The 19,458-nt window shown below is 42.6% G+C and overlaps 1 long non-coding RNA gene and 1 pseudogene across 7 annotated transcripts in view; one reads left to right on the top strand and one right to left on the bottom strand.

The window, feature by feature from the left end:
- The window catches only part of LOC144824073 (uncharacterized), a 347,831-nt gene that overhangs the window by 164,240 nt on the left and 164,133 nt on the right, over positions 1-19,458 (top strand). The window lies entirely within an intron of this gene.
- On the bottom strand, positions 5,065-5,779 carry LOC144825241 (guanidinoacetate N-methyltransferase pseudogene; annotated as a pseudogene).

Genomic DNA, 19,458 nt, shown 5'->3' with positions numbered 1-19,458 from the left:
CAGAGTTCCGCCCTTTGGAGCCCGCCCTGGGCTGCCTACAGAGCCTGTGGGTGGAGGTGTGCGCTTCGGACAGGTGACACTCGCCGGAGGCCGCAGCTGGCACCTGCTACCAAGAGACCTCTCCAAGCATAAATGCTGCACTGTGAAAAAATGCTCCCTCGTCACTAGCATGGGGGGTCTCCTGGCAGGGGACAGGCAGGGGACAGGCAGCACAGGAGGGAATGTTTGCGTTTGTTTTTCTGCTTTACCAGATCTGCAGGAGGTTACAAAAGGGTAAGAAAAAAAGAATCCGTTTGGGGCGGAGACAGGTAAAAAGTCTAAAGCAGACTGGTGTGAGAAGTGAGGGCAAGCAAGGCTGTTTGTTTCACCTCCAAGGTGGGGTGAACACCCTCGGACCTGAACCCCCTGCAAAGCGTGCAATAAACTGCCTACACCACCCCACTGCTATCAGACTAAGAACAGTGTCCCTGTTCATCCCCCCCCTCCCCTTCTCACCTAGTAAACTCTCCCAGCGTCACTCACCTCAAGGAACAGGCAGCAAAAGGCAAGCACAGGCTGCCGGCGGTGATGCGCACACAGTACTGTCTCCACTCCACACGAGTCGACTCACACTCCACACACAACCACGAGGCGAGTCGGACTAGTGAAACTGAACCGTTACCGCGGCGCTTACCGAATCCAACGCGTCGACAGCAGCGCCACGCGCCAATGGCCAATCACTGCATGACTACAAGAAGTCAGATACAGTGATTGGCCATTGTGCACTGCGGCTGAGCCACCCACGCGCGGCATCCAATATGGATTGCCCCTGCTCTGCGGAATGGTGACCAGCCAATCCAGGATTGGCTTGGAGGGCACACTAACTGCTCGCCCTGTCGCCCTTTTAACGCCAGGGCTGCGCCGCACGCGAATAAACCTGCACCCCCCCCCCCCCAGTCACTATGTGGGGCAGCTTAATATGCGCATGCTCGGGCAAGTTTCTGCCCCAAGCTGTGATGCGCGTTCTGACTTGTCTCGTCACGTGATGTCTGGACTGACTCTCGACTCGCGCGGCCTGTCAATCACTCACACCAGCCCCGCAGCCTGCCCCCCTGCGCACTCCCATTTCAGTCGGGCGCTGCCCGGCGGCGCGAAAAATAAAAAGGAGTCAGGAAGTTGGAACAACATTTATTTAAATTATTTACTGGCAGCCGCGGGTCCATGGGCTGGTGGGGCTACGCCCCTACGCCCCAATGGACGCACCGCGGCTGAAGTAAGGCGCTTAATGTTGTTGTCGTTTTAGGGTGAAACCGGTGGTCATTCTGTCAGCTGCAAAGTCTTGTGAACAGGTTACCTACATAGGTTGCTTGTCTAGTACTAAGGTATATTTAAAGATTTCTGAATGGCTTAGTTTCAATTAAGCTCAATATATGAAGGGCTTTACAATTAAAAGAGTAGCATACCTCTATTGAGGATGCAGTTGATGTTCTGCCATCTTGATCATGACATGACTCTCAGCTGCAGGATACCATTTAAGTCTGCTGGTAAGGTTTCTGAAGTGACCTCTTGAAGTGTGGGTGCCATTGTCTATGTCTTCCTACAGCATTTGCTGTCTCCTGTCTTGTGAAAACCTTAGGGCATATTAGCAAGAACCTCGTTAAAATGATCGCCGTTTTAGCGGCAGGAAACTGCCGCTAAAATGGCGATAATGGGCTTGCTAATATGCGTTATAGAATTCCAATAGAAACCCAGGTTAGATGTACAGGACATCTAACCTGGGCTTCTATTGGAATTCTATAACGCATATTAGCAAGCCCATTATCGCTGTTTTAGCAGCAGTTTCCTGCCGCTAAAACGGTGATAATTTTAACGAGGTTCTTCCTAAAATGCCCCCTTATTTCTACGAGAGATCCAAAGTATTTTCAGTAAAATGTACTAAATGTGTTCTAACACTAAGCTTCCGCTCAAGACATATCAGCTCTTTATGAGCCACACTCACTTAATTGAGAAAGTTCTTACAACTGGTCCCACAGTTCTGCTAGCTAAACCGTCCGTAATGAATTCTAGTAAATGTTTGCTAGTTACTTATGTTAGTTTGAACTCTTTATTAATCTATAATCAGGGTTCTGGTGAGCACCTATATGAATGGGAAACAACCTTTACAATGCAACTTTTACAACGCACTACCATTACACCGAAACTTTTACAACGCAACATCCATTACATCGCATGCCATTACAACGCAACCATTACAACGCATGACACTTCAACGCATACCACTACAACGCATGTCATTACAACGCAGTCATTACAACGCATACCATTACAACGCATACCATCACAACGCATAGTACCCTTACACTATCCAACACTTACCCTACTGTTGCACCCCCAGGAGTTAGAATAGTAATTTTTACCCCTACGCTATCCAACACTTACCCTACTGTTGCACCCCCTGGAGTTAGAATAGTAATTTATACCCCTACACTATCCAATACTTACCATACATGCAATGTAATGGTATGCGTTGTAATGGTATGCGTTGTAAAGGTAGTTTTTAAAAATTCATTGTAATGGCATGCGTTGTAATGGAATGTGTTATAATGGATGTTGCGTTGTAAAAAATGCGTTGTAAAGGTATGCGTTGTAAAAGTATGCATTGTAACGTCATACATCCATATGAATACATAGTATTATCAAACTTTAAATTACAATTGGATATCTATTAGATAACATTGCATCGTTTATCTATGAGAACTGTAAATAAAAACCAGCCCTAATATAAGGATAGAAATATTATTTAAAGCTAGCAAAATGTACTATTATTTTTTATTTCGTCAGTAACTTTTGATTAATCAGACAATAGTGATGTTCATCACTTCTAAATACGTCATGAGGGTGCTTTCTACTGTGCCCAGTCGGTGCTTTCTCGGCTGAGTTGTCAAAAAATGTACATTCCAATATGCCTTTACGTATCAGTAAGATAACCTATATGGATTGTGATCTGTGGCACCATACCCTGCCACCCATTAAAAGTGGGCTGATGTTTGGTGCGATATTTATCGCACCCAATGAAATACAACAACGTAGGGGTCGAAGTTCATCTAGTGCAATAAATACTACTTATAATGAGTTTTTCCCCAATAACTGGAAATGCCAAGAAGATGTTCGTGCTTACCGCACCAAAATCCACGTGTCCCTTAAATTACTGGCCATTTTTGCCTTGTTAAATTTCTATAGGTTTGACCTGCTGAAATTTAACAGGGTATTCAGACTTTATCGTAACCATTAATTCATGTTCCTTATCTGTCAAAAAATAAATAACCTTCATATGAAAATGTCAAGAAGCTTAACAGCATATTTGCTAATTCCTTATATCCCTTGGGCACTCGATGTTGGTTTGTATCTATATGTTATAAAATCAATATTCACACCATTCCCTGAATATTCTCAAGCTTCCTCCATGCTTAAATCACCCAACGAACCCAAAGCATCGCAAAGCAGATGTTTTCTGGTTTGAATCAATGCAGAGATCTCATTCATCTTTGTTGTTTTTCTGATATTGCAGCTAGAGATAAACATCAAGTATTACTTACTCTCAAACCATGGGTTTACTTATGATGAATCAATCAAACTACTTTCATAAATCACACAAACGTTTATGTCGTTCGATTCACGATCACTGTTGCAATTGCAAACATGGAAGCACTCAACTCAAGGGTTCATAACACCTCTAAATAGAAAGCATTGTGACATCAGACACGTTGGCTCTAATGCCACACGCTTATGTATGCAACTGTAGACCACATAAAAGCACAAACGTCAGAATTAACAACCCACAACCACACTTGCACAAAGGCAAGTCTAGTGCAATGCATAGAACCTATAATAATAAATCTAATTCCTTGACATTTCGACTCGTGCACCTTAGTATTGGGAGACGGGTCACAATGCCCTATCAAATGTTACATTGTCGGTTTGATTTAGTCTTGTGTAGTCAACTGTCCCTTGCTTAGTCAAGGCTGTCCCTATTTGATGAGAGCAGCTAGTAACCAATTCAGTGGTGTGTTATTTTATGTTGAAACCTTTTTATAAGGCTTACAATGACTCATATGGTTTGTTGGGACTAACAAGCAAGCATTAGCCGAAGAACACGGGCGACAGAGAGTAACACATTTGTTTCTGTGTTTGCCTTCATGCTCCTATTTTTTCTGACCTGTTTTTGTTGGCTTTAGGACTCTGGGCACTTTACCACTGCTAACCAGTGCCAGTGTACATATGCTCTCTGTCTTAATTGTATTGGTGATTGGTTTATCCACGATTGGCTGATTTCATTTCCTAGAAAATACATAGTATTCTGCACTGCGTGTGCCCAGGACCTGTAAATCAAGTGCTACTAGTGGGCCTGCAGCATTGATTGTGCCACCCACATAAGTAGCCCTGTACCCATGTCTCAGACCTGCCACTGCGGTCTGTGTGGGTAGTTTTAAACTGCCATGTCGACCTGGCAAGTGCTCCCCACTTGCCAGGTCCAAACCTTCCCTTTTTCTACATGTGAGGCACTCCTAAGTTACGCCCAAGGTAGCCCCATGGGCAGGGTGTAGTGTATGTGAAAGGCACAACATGTACTGGTGAGTTTGACATATGCTGATAGTGAAATACTGCTAATTTTGTTTTTCACTATTGCAAGGACTATCTCTCCCCTAGGTTATCATTGAGCTGCCTTGTAACCTCTTACACGTGTAAATTTCAATTGGAAAGAGATAGAGATTTGTAGTTTGGGGTTCCTTAACTCACAATTAAAAAATACATCTTTTAGTGAAGTTGCTTTTTAATCGTAATTAGGGTTGTTCTTCTGGTAGCAGGAGACGGTGCATCTGGCGCTTAAGGGGCTTGGTATGAAAATTAGTTTCTCTATCTACAACTCGCCAGAGCAATCTTTGTCCAGGAAAGTTCGATGTCCAATAGAGCGGTAACAAAAATCATATATTATCACAGGTAGAGGCTAGCGTTGTAGGAGTGTTTCCAAGAGCAGGTAGGTACAGGCATCTCTTCTGGACCTGCCACGCCTGTGAGGGGTAGGACTTAACGCTTGACAATTGTGGGGGTGATCATTTTGGGAAAGGCATAGTACTCGCACTCCTTGGGAGGTACAAGATCGATCAATGTAGTGCTGATATCCTCCGCCTTGAAGCCATCCTCCAGCAGCTTTGGGACCTGCGTCTCCTGAAACATCTTCTCGATGTCGGTGTATTTTGTTTTTAGCAGCTCCCTCCACGATGTCAGGTTGCAGTAGGTGAGGACTCTGCCAGACTTTAACAGTCGATGAGCATGTCCCTTTATGAAGTTGAACTGGTGAGTGTGCCAGGTCTCTGTGGACAGTGGGTACGTGTCATACAGGATGCCATCAAAGTGTCCATCGGGCAGTGTAGGAACAACGTCCTCCCACAAGCCCTTCAAGGGGATGATCTTGTGGGGCTGTTTCTTGGCCTACTCCTCTAGCCGCTGGAAGACCCCATCGTTGCACTCGATGATCCAGTGCTCGTCGATTGGAAACTCCTCCACTTTGGTGGCAGCAATGGCCATGCCAAACCTGTCTCCAGCACGCTGCAGCCACGCTGGTCGCTGGCCCTGCCAGGCTGTGCATGTAGGGGGTCTTTTACCTCTCTATCACAGGCTTGCCCAGGATCCGCAGGTGCTTATTCGTCTGATCGTAGCCGGCATCCGCCTCCCTCGAGCTGCCCTTGCAGTCCTCCCCGAGGAGAAGATGGGGTCGCGGGGCGGCGTCAGGAGCGCTCATGGTGGGACTGAGAGAGGGAGTTGCTTTTTAAATTGCGCGTTTGAAAATGGCACTTTTAGAAAGTGGGCATTTTCTTGCTTTACCATTCTGTACCTCTGCCTGCCTGTGGAATCCACATCTGGTTTAGACTGACAGTTGGGCTGTTTGTGCACTCTAGACATTTTCAGAAAGGGAGCTGAGGTGTGCTCTGCATATCCTGATGGCCCATCACCAGGCTGATGGGTCTTCCTGAGGTAGAGGGGTGGGAAGAGTTGTCACTGACACCTGAATAAAGTTGTGCCTGTCCTCACATAAAGCTGTGTCCACCTTGTTTGGAGCCAGGTCAGGGAAAGGCAGGGCCTTGTGCACTACAAAAACTTTCCTTTGAAGTTTGCTACTTCAAAGGCTGAAACTGGTATAAGTACTGGAGCTGTGACATCTTAACTTCAGAACACTTCTGGACTAAGAGGAGATTCTGCCAAGAAGAAGAGCTGGAGAAGCTGTAGTAAGGGAACTGCCACTCTGCTTGTTACTATGTTGTGCTGGCCTACTATTTGCTGTTTCTGTCTAGGAGAGTGAAACTTTGTTTTCATCACCCTGCTTGCCAAGGTTCTACATGAGCATGTGTGTGCTTGCCTCCTGTTCTGAAGTCTCAGGCAGGGCCATAAAAGACTCCATCTGTACCCCCTGAACTCCTCTGCTGGGAGCTCTGACCTGCCAAGTGGTGCCAATTCCTGTTCTGATCCCTTAGAGGTGGCTTCTGCAGGACGAAAAGAAGAAAACCCACGCACTAGTCTTCAACACCTGTTTTTCCTGCCGGAAGCTTGCCGTGCGGTTGATAAACCAATGCATCGGCGCGGCCTGTTGTGCGGCTTCAAGATTGATGAGACAAGAGCACCATGTCTCTGACGTCTGAAACACCTGCTCCAACTCTGACGCAGGCCCTGCTGTGCAGCCGAAGATCTAAAGCATCACCTGCTCACGGCTGGAAGAATTGATGTAGCGCCTGTTTCGCTGCTGCTGTATCAACTCCAGCTAGCCCGGATTTTCCATGCATCTCATATGTGCACCAAGTCTTCACCTTCAAAGGTGGTGGTGGGTGGGGGGGGGGGAAAGGGGAGGGGGGAAGGCCGGACAGGTTAGACATACAGGGAAGTAAATCTATGTCAATAAAAATTATGGAAATACCTACAGGGATCACAGGAAACCAGATTGTCTGGGATATAAAATATGGCACTTTTTTATTAGGAGCATGGCTGGGATAAAAATATTATCTCTGAATATTTGTGGTCTGAATGATCTTAAGAAAAGGCAAATGGTTGCAATTGGGTTACAAAATTGGGGAGCCAATGTTGTATGTATGCAGGAGACGCATATTGAAGGGTCCCAGAGCCAGCTGCTAAATACACTAGGGTATAAACTAGTGTGTGCTACCTCACAAGGTGTTAAAATTCGGGGGGTTGCCATTCTGGCTAAAGGGAGTGGATTGGTGTTTACCAAATCTAAAGCTGACAAGTTTGGCCGCTGGGCTATTACCGAATGCAGCTATCAAACAGGGCAAAAAATCACAATTTGTGCTATTTATGGGAGCAATACAGATGACCCCAGGGTTTTCGATGAGGTCTCTAACGAACTTTCACACTGGCCTCTTCCGGTGTTGGTCTGTGGGGATTTTAATATAAACCTCCCGGTTAACTGGTCCTTAAACGATGAATGGGTCTATAAAGGACGTAAACCTAAAGTATTTCGCTCTCTTAAAGATTTGTGTCTTGTACATGGACTTGTGGATAGCTGGCAGACGTCAAATACTAACACCGGGGACCTTGGATATACCTTTTATTCAAATCCACATCACACGCATACCAGAATCGACTATATTTTACTCTCTAATTCACTATTCAGGAATTCCCACATTGTTAAATTGCCCCGGGTACTATCTGACCATAACCCCCTTCTCTGTACACTGACTATTAGGCTAGCTAAATCAGAGCCTACTCTGTGGTCATTTGAAAAAGCATTACTGAACGACCTTCAGTATTGTATCCACATGAAAGACTGGATACCCAAGTTCCTAGCAGAAAACATCAATAGTACGTCAATAGAGGTTGTTTGGGACACGTTGAAAGCAGGGGTCCGGGGTGAGACTATGTCATATTCCCTCAGAGCAAACAGGCGAGAAAAAGAGGAGATGCAGAGGCTGCAGGATGCGCTTATGTCAGCTGAAGTAGGGCTCATCAGTGTCACTAGCAATAGAGACTCAACTGGGGACATCTCTAGCACCTTAGCCCAAGTAGCAGTTGCCAAGGCAGCAATTACTAATATTTTTTCAGATAAGGCAATCCGGAAAGCCATGACACGAAAATAATTAATATATGAAGTCAATGAGCAAGTGGGTCATCAATTGGCGGCGCGATTGCGACAACAGGTCAATGCTAATCTAATAAGGGAAATTATAGACCCAGTGGAAGGCCAGGTAAAAGACCCAGAGTTGATTAAGCAAGCATTTTGGAGGTTTTATAAAGAACTATATACGGATAATGGCAATGAAGATATTACAGAAATAGAAAGGTACTTAGAGAATTGTGACATCGTAAAGCTTGAGGTAAATACGCAACTGGCTCTAGAGGAAACTCAGAATATGGAAGAGGTATTGATCGCAGTCAATAGCCTCCCTAAAGGAAAGGCAACAGGTCTGGACAGTATCCCCTCGGAGGTCTATAGCACATTTACAGATGAAATTAAACACATATTTAGGGACTTGATCATTCATATTTTCTCCGGGGGGGAACCTCCCAGCTCCTGGTCCAGCGCCAAAATTGTGATTTTCGCTAAAAAGGGGAAACCCCCAGAACATTTAGGATCATATCGCCCCATAACCCTTATAAATGCTGATTCTAAAATATATTCCAAAATCTTGGCAAACCGAATTGCCCCTATAATACACAATGTAATCGTCAAAAGCCAGCACGGTTTTGTTCCTGGAAGGTCAACGATAAATCACATCCAGAGGGTAATAACAGTTTTTGACGGAACAGAAACTACAGGAGACCCTATGGCCCTGATCCTTTTAGATGCAGAGAAGGCCTTTGATAGGGTCTCCTGGCAGTTTCTCTGGAAAGCAATGGCGATGATGGGATTTCGAATCAAGGTTATTCAGGCGATACAAAAAATGTATAATAATCCTAGGGCTGTTGTATTAATCAATGGAAGTCTAACTAAGGAAATCGCCATATCCAGGGGAACACGCCAGGGGTGCCCTTGCTCGCCATTGCTCTTTGCAATATATATAGATTCTTTTATTCGTTATCTGGAGAAAAATAATCATATAACCCCCATTATATCACAGGGGTATGCAACAAAAACATTGGCATACGCTGATGATATTGCTATAGTTACCGCAGACCCCACAGTACCAATGCTGATCATTGAGGCCGAGGCCAGGAAATTTGGGCTGGTCTCTGGCTACGCGTTAAATCAAGGAAAGACACAAATTGTTTTAAGTCAAAAAATTGTGACGGATGACCCTAGGGTGGTGAAGGGAGCGACATACTTGGGGGTCACAATCTCTTCAAAGCTAGAGGAAGTAGTGGACATAAATCTTAAGCCAATGTTGAACACGATACAAAAGGATCTACGACGGTTAGACAATCTTCACCTGTCCATTATCGGAAGAGCAAATGCAATAAAAATGGTGTACTTTCCTAAAATATTATATTTATTCAGGGCAATTTGCCTAGAGTTCTCTAATCAGTGGTTTACAACAATGGAACGTACCTTTTCTAGATTTATATGGTCATACGCTCAACCACGTCGAGCATATAAATATCTTACCCTTCCTAAGGACAGAGGTGGGTTAGCACTTCCCAATTTAAGGAGATATTACTGGTCATGTGTATTACTTTACAGTAAGGAATTATTGCAAGGGGGAACAATATAGAGCTACATACCGCTTCAATCTTTCAGCTATTGGTGGGGAATTCCTGCTATGGCTACTTTTGGAGACACATACACGACAGTTACCACAAAAAGGCCAAATTCAAGACTCTTTATAGCTGTTTTAAGGTATGGAAGGCGGTAAAAAAAGTACTAGGCATAGGACGATTCTCATATTACACTCCGGTACTAAACAACCCAACTCTTCCACCAACAATCTTTAAAGATAATTGCGGTAATAAATGGTATAATTTAGGAATTACACAACTTGGGGATTTTTATACTAATCAGGGGATTAAATCATTTGAGGTTATGAAGGGAGAATTTGGTTTAGACTGGCGGGATTTTTTCAAATATCTCCAAATTAGGGACTTCCTAACTCACAAATCTGGAACAAGGACACTCGGGGAACAATCTATTGTAGTGGAGACAATTATACATTCAAGGAAACAGTTAATAGGTGGAGTGTATGTGTCATTGTTGGACAGGTACCCTGATGATCTAGATAAAACGGCAACGAGGTGGGAAGGTAAACTCGAGATCTCTAAAGAAGGATTTTTGTACTCCTATCAGCTAGCTCAAACCATTTTGATTTCGACCAGACTTCAGGCACAATTTTATAAAACCTGTTTTTTTCTTTATTATACACCCGATAAAATTGCAAAATGGGGAACTAGTAAAGGGACTTGTTGCCCGAGATGCAACCTATTTAAAGCAGACTCCATTCATATTTTTGCCTCTTGCTCGGTGTTAATACCTTTGATACAAAATATAGAGAGGTTCCTAACTTCAGTTCTTCACAGAAAGGTTGCCTTGTCACCAGAGGTAATGGTACTTGGAGTGGAGGATCCAGATAATCTTGAGAGCGGCCACGATTTTATATTTGTCGCTATGGCCGTTTTGCGGCTATGCCTAGCCTCGGCTTGGCTAGACCCGCTACCACCTACTTTCCAACAGTGGCTAGCCAGGCTCTTAGCTGTGCATAATATCGAGACAGCTATATATAAGCGTAAAGGCAGACGGCGACGCGAAAGGGGTATGAAAATCTGGACTCCTCTCACTCACTGGCGAGCTCTACAAAACTGATTTATTATTGATACTGTAATGTATTCATGTTACCGCTTTAATTGGTTTTTTCGTGATGCTGGGAATATATTTTATTTTGTAAATTCTCTATAATGTATATTTAAATATGACAAACACAACGTAAAGTTCATGATGTTAATGAATAGAAAGTTTGCCTGTCCGGGGGGGGGGGGATAAATATGTAAAAATCAATAAAAACATTAAAAAAAAAAAAGTCTTCATCGACTTTGTCCAGCAGTAAGGAACCAAGGCTGCGTGTTAGAAACTCGACGCATCACCTCCCCTCGCATAAGAGAATCGACGCATCACCTTCCCTGACATCAAGGAATTGACGAATCAACTGCTTTGCACCAGAGAAAGGAATCAATGCATCACCTCCTCTAGCAGTAAGGAACCAATGCATCAACACCCTTGAGAGTAAGGAATTGACGCATCATTTTATTTTCAGCGCCTTATCTCCCCTGTGCCTGTTTTCATCTTTGGATTTTGACGTACCCAGGTACTTTGGAGTAAAATGTGACACATCCATAGTTTTCTATTGACTGAACTATTTGAACCTTTCAAAAGTGATATCTTTACTTGTGTATGTGGAATCTTTGTTGTTTTGGTCTTGTTTTATTCCCATAAAGATTGGTTATGTGGTGTCCATTTGTAGTGTTTTCACTGTGTTGCTGTATGTTTATGTACAAATACAAATACAAACACATTGCCTCTGAGATAAGCCTGACTGCTTGTGCCAAGTTACCAAGGGGGTGAGCAGGGGTTATTTTAGCTGTATAATCCCTTACCCAGACTGGAATAAGGGTCTTGATCCCTTCTGTCTGTGGAAGTGTCTAAAGCAAGGTGGGATCCAGTCACACATCTTTCATATGGATCCATAGTTTCCTGCCATCCACCTTCACTGCAGTGGGAGTACTCATTGTCACTGAGAAGGGACCACTGTACTTGGGACCATCCATTGCCAGACGAAATTCATTACATTTTTTGGCCAATGGGTATCTGACTGGTCTGCTGGGCTGAGGCGGTCTTTTCTGTTTGCAATACCTGTTTAGAGAAGAACTTGACTAATTTAATTTACTTGGACAAATAACAACTCATTTCATCCCCTAAAACGTCAGCTGTCTTGTGGGCACCTGTCTTATCATTAAAGGGGTGGGCATGGGACGTCCTGTCACAATTTAATGTGGTGATAAATAGTGATCGCTTCCTGGTTTATTTCTGAGAGCGTACAAAGCCAGTGGTAGGCTGGACAGCCATTTCTTTTGCAGAGTAGCACATAGTTTGCTTATTTTATTCTTGAATATGCCTTTCAGGTGCTCCACTATCCCATTATTTTGGGGATAGTAAACATATGTCAGTTTATGCTTTCTTCCTAAGGTGGTACAAATGTTTTGAAAGATGACATTGACAAAATGGGCCCTTATCAAAGCGAATTGCTTCTTCCATGCCCCATAACGGTATCACCTCCCTTATCAGAAAATTAGCTGCTACTTTAGCATCATTATGTACACAGGGTCCAGCCTCAATCCATCATGAGAATGGACAAACAACTACTATAAGGTAACTGTAATTGTTACATCTTTCTATCATGTTCACAAAATATAAGTGTAGATTTTTAAATGGACCTGTCGGGCATGGTATTGTTGAGGCGATCATCCTTAAGGTCGGGATGGGGTTGTACAGTTTACATATAGCACATTCTGCAGTGTACATAGTAGTCATTTCAGATAGCTGTGGAATAAACCCATCTGCCTGTAATGTAACAAGAGGATACTCTTTTGCTTTGTGTGCTGGGAGATGTAGTTGCTGCAGAGCCGCATACAACAGAGATTATGGTCTTGTTGGCTTTCCTGTACTCTTTTGCCTATAAATAAAATCTGTTGGTGACTGAATGCAACTTTGCTGTTCCCACAACTCCCTTTCATGAGGTAATGCCTGATTCTTTTGCTGCCCAATCAGCAAAAAGAAAAATTGATGGACAGAATGCAGAACAATGTCATACATTCACCCCAGTACAGAGATCTGGGCTTAAATCTATCCTTTTGCTCCCCATGCCATCCCAGTTTGAACCCAGCCATATTCGAATCAGTCTTGACCCTGCGTCCAATGGTAACAGCCCAACCCAAACTGCCAGGCCAGGTCCTCCCTGGACAGGAAACAAACATCGTAGGACTGGTTTCAGGTTTTCACCCCTCATCAGCTAGGAAAGCTTGACTCAAGTGCCATGGAGAGCACGGGACCCACTTCTGGGTATACCCATCCCAATTCGGGTGACAAATGCAAAAAGAACAATTGATGGACAGAATGCAGAACAATGTCATACATGCACCCCAGTACAGAGATCTGGGCCTAAATCCATTGTTTTTGTGCTCCACAGACCATTCCAGTTTGAGCCCAGCCGGTGCACAGACATAATATCGACTCCAAAATATCGTTTGGACAGAATATCGAGTTTTAAATATCATTTGGACAAAATATCGACAGGACAGAATATCGACAGCCAAAATATCGTTTTTAAGGTAAGTGAAGTAATATCGACTGTAAATAATATAGAAAGTGAAAATATCCAAGTATATAATCTAGATAGTAAAAAATATCGTTTTTTAAATAATATTTAATTATTTATAGTGTTTTTATGTTATAATATGTGTGAAAAGTGTCATTTTATGTTATAATTATTTTTAATTAATGATTTTTTTTAAATTATTGTGTAATTTTATTCTGTAGCGGGTTGTGGGTTTATAGGGGAATAGGGTGGGAAGTAATTTAATTATAATTAATTAAATATGTAATTTTATTAATTGGTAGTAATAATTAATTAATTGGTAATTAAATAATATTTGTTAATTATTTAAAATTTAATTGGTAATTAATTTAATTTAATTGATTAATTGCTAATTATGTAAATTAAAATAATTTATTTCCTGTAGCGGGTTGTGGGTTTATAGGGGAATAGGGTGGGAAGTAATTTAATTATAATTAATTAAATATGTAAATGTATTAATTGGTAGTAATATTTAATTAATTGGTAATTAAATAATAATTGTTAATTAATTAAAATGTAATTGGTAATTAATTTAATTTAATTGATTAATTGCTAATTATGTTAAATTAAAGGGGTATTTTTAGGGTTCAGGGTCAGTTTTTGGTTTTTGGGTAAAGGGGTATTTTTAGGGTTCAGGGTCAGTTTTTAGTTTTTGGGTAAAGGGGTATTTTTAGGGTTCAGGGTCAGTTTTTAGTTTTTGGGTAAAGGGGTATTTTTAGGGTTCAGGGTCAGTTTTTAGTTTTTGGGTAAAGGGGTATTTTTAGGGTTCAGGGTCAGTTTTTAGTTTTTGGGTAAAGGGGTATTTTTAGGGTTCAGGGTCAGTTTTTAGTTTTTGGGTAAAGAGGTATTTTTAGGGTTCAGGGTCAGTTTTGGGTTTTTGGGTAAAGGGGTATTTTTAGGGTTCATGGTCAGTTTTTAGTTTTTGGGTAAAGGGGTATTTTTAGGGTTCAGGGTCAGTTTTGGGTTTGGGTAAAGGATTTTTTTAGGGTTCAGGGTCAGTTTTGGGTTTTTGGGGTACAGGGGTACAGTGTAAAGATAAAGTAAAATTAAATTTACATTAATTTAATTAAATTAAATTAAATTAAATTATATTAAATTAATTTTAAATAATTTAAATTATAAAAATTATTATATACTTAGCAATACTTACGTTGTAATGGTAGTGCGTTGTAAAAGTTGCGTTGTAACGTCATATATCCACTGTTGCACTCTTTGGAGTGGGAATAGTAATTTTAACCCCTACGCTATCCAACGCTTTCCCTACTGTTGCACCCACTGGAGTGGGAATAGTAATTTTTACTCTTTTGTATTTGTACGTTAATAATATTGGCTATTATTTAATTAAATTTTGTTATTATATATATATATGTTTTAAGAAATATGATTAAAAAAATATTATTTTTTTACTTTCATTAATTATTTAATTATTAAAAGTTATTTTAAGTATTGTTAAGTATATTTTAGTAATTAATTTGTTATATTAATGTAATTAAAGATTGTTTTTATTAAAGTCGATATTTTTTACAACTATATTTTTGTAAACGATATTTTTAACTCGATATTTTTGTACTTACCTGTTTGTAGATAGAAACTCGATATTTTGTCTCTCGATATTTTGTCAACAATATTTTTTTTGGTCGATATTCTGTCCCTCGATATTATTTCAGTGATCCAGCCCAGCCATATGCAAATCAGTCTTGACCCAGCCAGAGCATTACACCTGGAAATAAGGTCTTGCTGGTTGGTGTGTGCTGCGCACTTCACCACCATGAGATTAGATGAAAGTGTAAGGCTTTTATTAATGGTGTCAATAAATCTTTTTGCGTGGTACAAAAGGGGGTGGTACCAATAAATCTTTTTGCATCACAGGGATCCATCAGATTTAAGGAATCCCCCTCTTTCCCAGCTGTGAATACTGGAATGTTCAGGGGTGGTGACATATACTGAATCTGAAAAATGGTGGCCTATAGTCCCTCAGTTAGCTACAGTGCTTCAATGATGGACACTAATTCAGCCGCCTGTGCTGAAAAGTGAGAAGGTAGTGGAATTTGGCTAATAATTTGTAATGCATCCGTGCTGTTCAGCTCTTACAACTGCTGCTCCCGAATGTCTTACCCCAGTTTCCTAATCTATGAAAGAAGACCCATAAACAAAAAGCAACATACTTCCTGGGATGGGGTTCTCTCCCACCTTACTTACTTCGTCTGGTGTGTACTTAGCACAGTCATGTACCTGTTCATCGTCGCAAAGTGTGAAAAGAATGTTGCTGGATTAACTGTGTGACAGCGAACCACTTGTAAAGATGACATAGAAAGTATTACTTCATACCCAGATGCCCTCTGAGTTGTGAGAATACTCTTGCTTCTTTGTAAAATAGCAAATAGCACACGTTCTACATACTATTGTGGTGCGTTTGCATTTTACGTTTGCTAAATCCTTTTTTACTGCCTTGTTAAAGATACTAGGGGATTCACAATAGCCCTGGGGGAGCCTTCAATAGCAATACTGAATTTGTACATACATTCCATACGATATTCCAATCCAATCCAAAAATCTTTATTTCGGCCAATTAGGCCATAAAAGATGCATAAAAAGACATACACACATTTAAAATTCAAACATACAAGTATCAGCATTTCATTACATTTAAAAACAAGTATATAAAATGCATAAGAGGAACAAACAACTACATTCCATGTCATTGAGGATGGAATAAACAGTGTGATGGGAGACATTATCAGCGGGAGCCAGAGGTTGCAGTGACACAGTGGTGAAGGCATTCATCCTATAATGGTTTTGCCTTAATCAACTTGGACCTAATACGCCACATGGCCAAGAGATATTTTGCGACTGCGAAAACAATGTGGGGGGAGGGATCAGTTTTCAGTATTCTGAAAGATGTTGCACAGTTCCTTATTGCCATATTCCTACATAGGGGGACCAGCCAATATTTCCTGGGTGACTTGTAGGTAGGGCAAAAAAACAGAACATGGATTTCCTCCTCATCACAGGAATTACAGCCAGGGCATATTTTATCCCCTCCATTGGTCCATTTGCTAGTGAAGGATTTGATAGGTAGGGTGCCAAATCGCCACTGTATAAATAGCTTCCTTGCCATGATCGGGTAAATAAAATCCATAAAAGTTTCAAACTTATAAGAATTTTTGGATTCAGTAAAACAATGAGTTAAAGTGCCGATGCTGGGTGCAGTCATGTGAGAGACAAGGTTTTGTTCCTTGTAAGCTTCCACAAGTCTTTTCCGAGGGACCCTATTACAGCCTGTTTCTGGGGCCACCCACAGCTCATTAAAACCAAGCCGGAACAATTCTTTTTTAACGAAGGCTAACCAAGGAATCTTATCATTGTGATTTAGATTCATAACATGCACAAGATCTTGCCTGTAGTGACTGAGCTCCTTTGTTGACCAAAGTCTGTGCCAAAATCTTAAAGGTTTGGATTCAAGGTCCTCCCTAATGGACGGTAAACCCAAATCAAGAGGTAAGGGAAACAGAGGAGTTGCAATTGGGAGGGCCAGAAGACGCCTCATAAAGTTATTTTCAACACGTACCAACTCAGCTGCAGCTTGATGTCCCCATAGTTCACTACCGTAAAGTGCAGCTGATTTCGCTTGTGTTTTGTACATCTCAACTGCAGGAGCTATGGGTTTATAGGTTGAGGTGTTCGTGGCCTTTAAAATAGCCCCAGAGAGTTGAGAAAGCCTTATTCGCGAACTTGAAATCTGTGGTCCCCAGGATAGGTTCTCTTGTAGGGTTACGCCCAGGTACTGGAATGTTTTAACCCTCTCTAGGACCGTGGAATTTAGGGATGGGTTAGGTCTAGTTGTGGGAGAGGGGTTAAAAACCATGAACTTGGTCTTCCCTGTGTTGATCTCAAGGCCATACTGCCTGCAGAAAAGACCAAATCCGTCTAGGATTCGCTGAATTCCCATGGGTGATTTGGAAAGCAGGAGGGTGTCATCAGCAAACATAATTGCCGGCACCCTCCTGCCTGCCAAGACCGGGGCGTCATTGTCCCTAACGTCAACTAAGTGTGAAATGACACTGTTCACGTATAGACAGAAAAGAGTAGGGGCAAGGACGCATCCCTGCCTAACCCCCCGGGAAACAGGAAACCTTTTTGACAATACTCCACCCCGCCCACATCGTACCTGGGCAAAGTTGCCCTGATGGAGTCTTATTATAGCCTGGAGTAGGTTAATGGGCACTCCCATCTCCTTCAGGACCTCCCAGAGTTTTTTCCGTGGTACCAAATCGAATGCTGACTTCAGGTCTACGAACACCATGTACAATCTCCCTCCCTCGATGCTCACCGATTTCCAAAAAAGGAGGACGAGGCGGAAGATTTGATCCATGGTGGGCGTATGTTTCCTGAAGCCAGCCTGGAGGGGACTTAAAATTTCATTTTCCTCCATCCAGTCCAAGAGTTGGTCCAATAAAAGTCGAGAATAAATCTTTTGGGGGACATCTATCAGGCTGATCGGCCTGTAGTTGGACGGAAGCAGAGGACAGCCCTTCTTGAAGATTGGGACTATCTCTGCCCCCAGCCAAGTACAGGGGATCGCCATTCCACCTGCAAGTGAATTGAAAAGAATATGAAGATAAGGCGCCCAAATCTCTGGTTGGGACCTAAAAAGGTCACCTGGTAATTTATCAAGGCCCGGGGCCTTTCCCAACGCTAGACCATCTATTGCGCTGACCACTTCCCCTAGCGTGAACTCCAAGGTGTCTCCAGGAAGGGAAAGGAGTGTTGCAACAACAGCATCAGTATTCTCTAGGGTATCTGCATAAAGTTTGCTAAAATCATCTTCCCATATATGTGCTGCTATATTGGGTTCAACTGCAGGTTTGGGTTCCCCTGAGCCAGTGGTCACGAGTGACCAGAATCTTCTTAAGTCCTTAGTTGTTAGGGCTGCTGAAAGATCTTGCCATCTATCCCAGTCCCAGTCTGATCTCGCACGGGCCATTGTGTCCTTATACTGACGCCGCAGAACGGCCACCCTGGTACGAGCTACGCCCTCTCTGACTGCAGTAATAATGTCTGATTTGGCCTTTCTGCAATCAGAGGTGTACCAGGTGGAGGTTCTAGTTTTGTACTTGGGCTTTGGCACCTCTGGGTAGAGAACCTCTCCTAGAACTCCCACTAGGTCTTCGTGTATAAAAGGTAAAGTTTTATGTAAATCTTGGGAACTGGATTGACTAATTAGTTCATGCAGGGCCTCGAATTTAGGCAGCACCAGATCATAGATTTTCCCAATATTTTCTTTTGACTTGGAGAATTTCTGCCATCTCACCCTACGCCTATTAGAGGTTAGTACCAGGTTTCCCCGTTCATCTCTATCCTCAAGTGATTCTGATCCGGGATATACTGGAAAATAGGCCAGGGAGAGTAGGGGAGCATTGTGATCACTATCTGTGCGGGGGATTATTTTAAAATCCTCTACCTTTGGCCAAAGACTGGTATCTACAAAAATGTAGTCCAGTCGTGACTCATGATTTTTTCTGTTAAATGTACATTTTGAGGGAGTGTCTGAGGGTGTACGTCCGTTGCAAGCTCTTAGCGCAAAGTTAAGGGTTAGTGACATAATTTGGACCGCAAGTGGAGACCAGGATCTGGGATGGGGCGATTGGCACACTGGAATACCCCAGAAGTCATCTTCTGCCATAAGGGCCCCTTCCTTCAAGCCCTCTAAGGGCTCGAAGTGGCAGTTAAAATCTCCACCCATTACCACCTTGTAATCGGTCGGCAACTGACCCAAGAAGGACGCAAGGTCTTCAAGTGTAGTGCACTCCGCCGTTGGGCCAACTGGGCGGGAGTAAACATTTATAATTGCCAACTTGGGGGCACCCGACCAGTTCAATAGAACGCACTGAATATCTTGAGAGAACGTGGCTATGGTTTCCGCTGTGCAGCCAATATGACACGCTACCCACACCGCCAAACCACCCGAGGGCCTCCCCTTGCCATTCCATGTAGCCTGAATTTCAAATATTGCGTAGCCAGTTTTAAGAACGGGTTCCCTCGCCCATGTCTCTTGAAAGAGGCAGATATCACTATTTGTTATTAGGGAATCCCATTCTTCAGTGAGTATTTTATTGCCAATGCCTGCGACATTCCA

This window comes from Lissotriton helveticus, chromosome 3_1 (assembly GCF_964261635.1).
Source record: "Lissotriton helveticus chromosome 3_1, aLisHel1.1, whole genome shotgun sequence".
Taxonomy (NCBI): Eukaryota; Metazoa; Chordata; class Amphibia; order Caudata; family Salamandridae; genus Lissotriton; species Lissotriton helveticus.
Note: the sequence above shows the minus strand (reverse complement) of the source record. Positions and strands in the feature narration are given on the sequence as shown.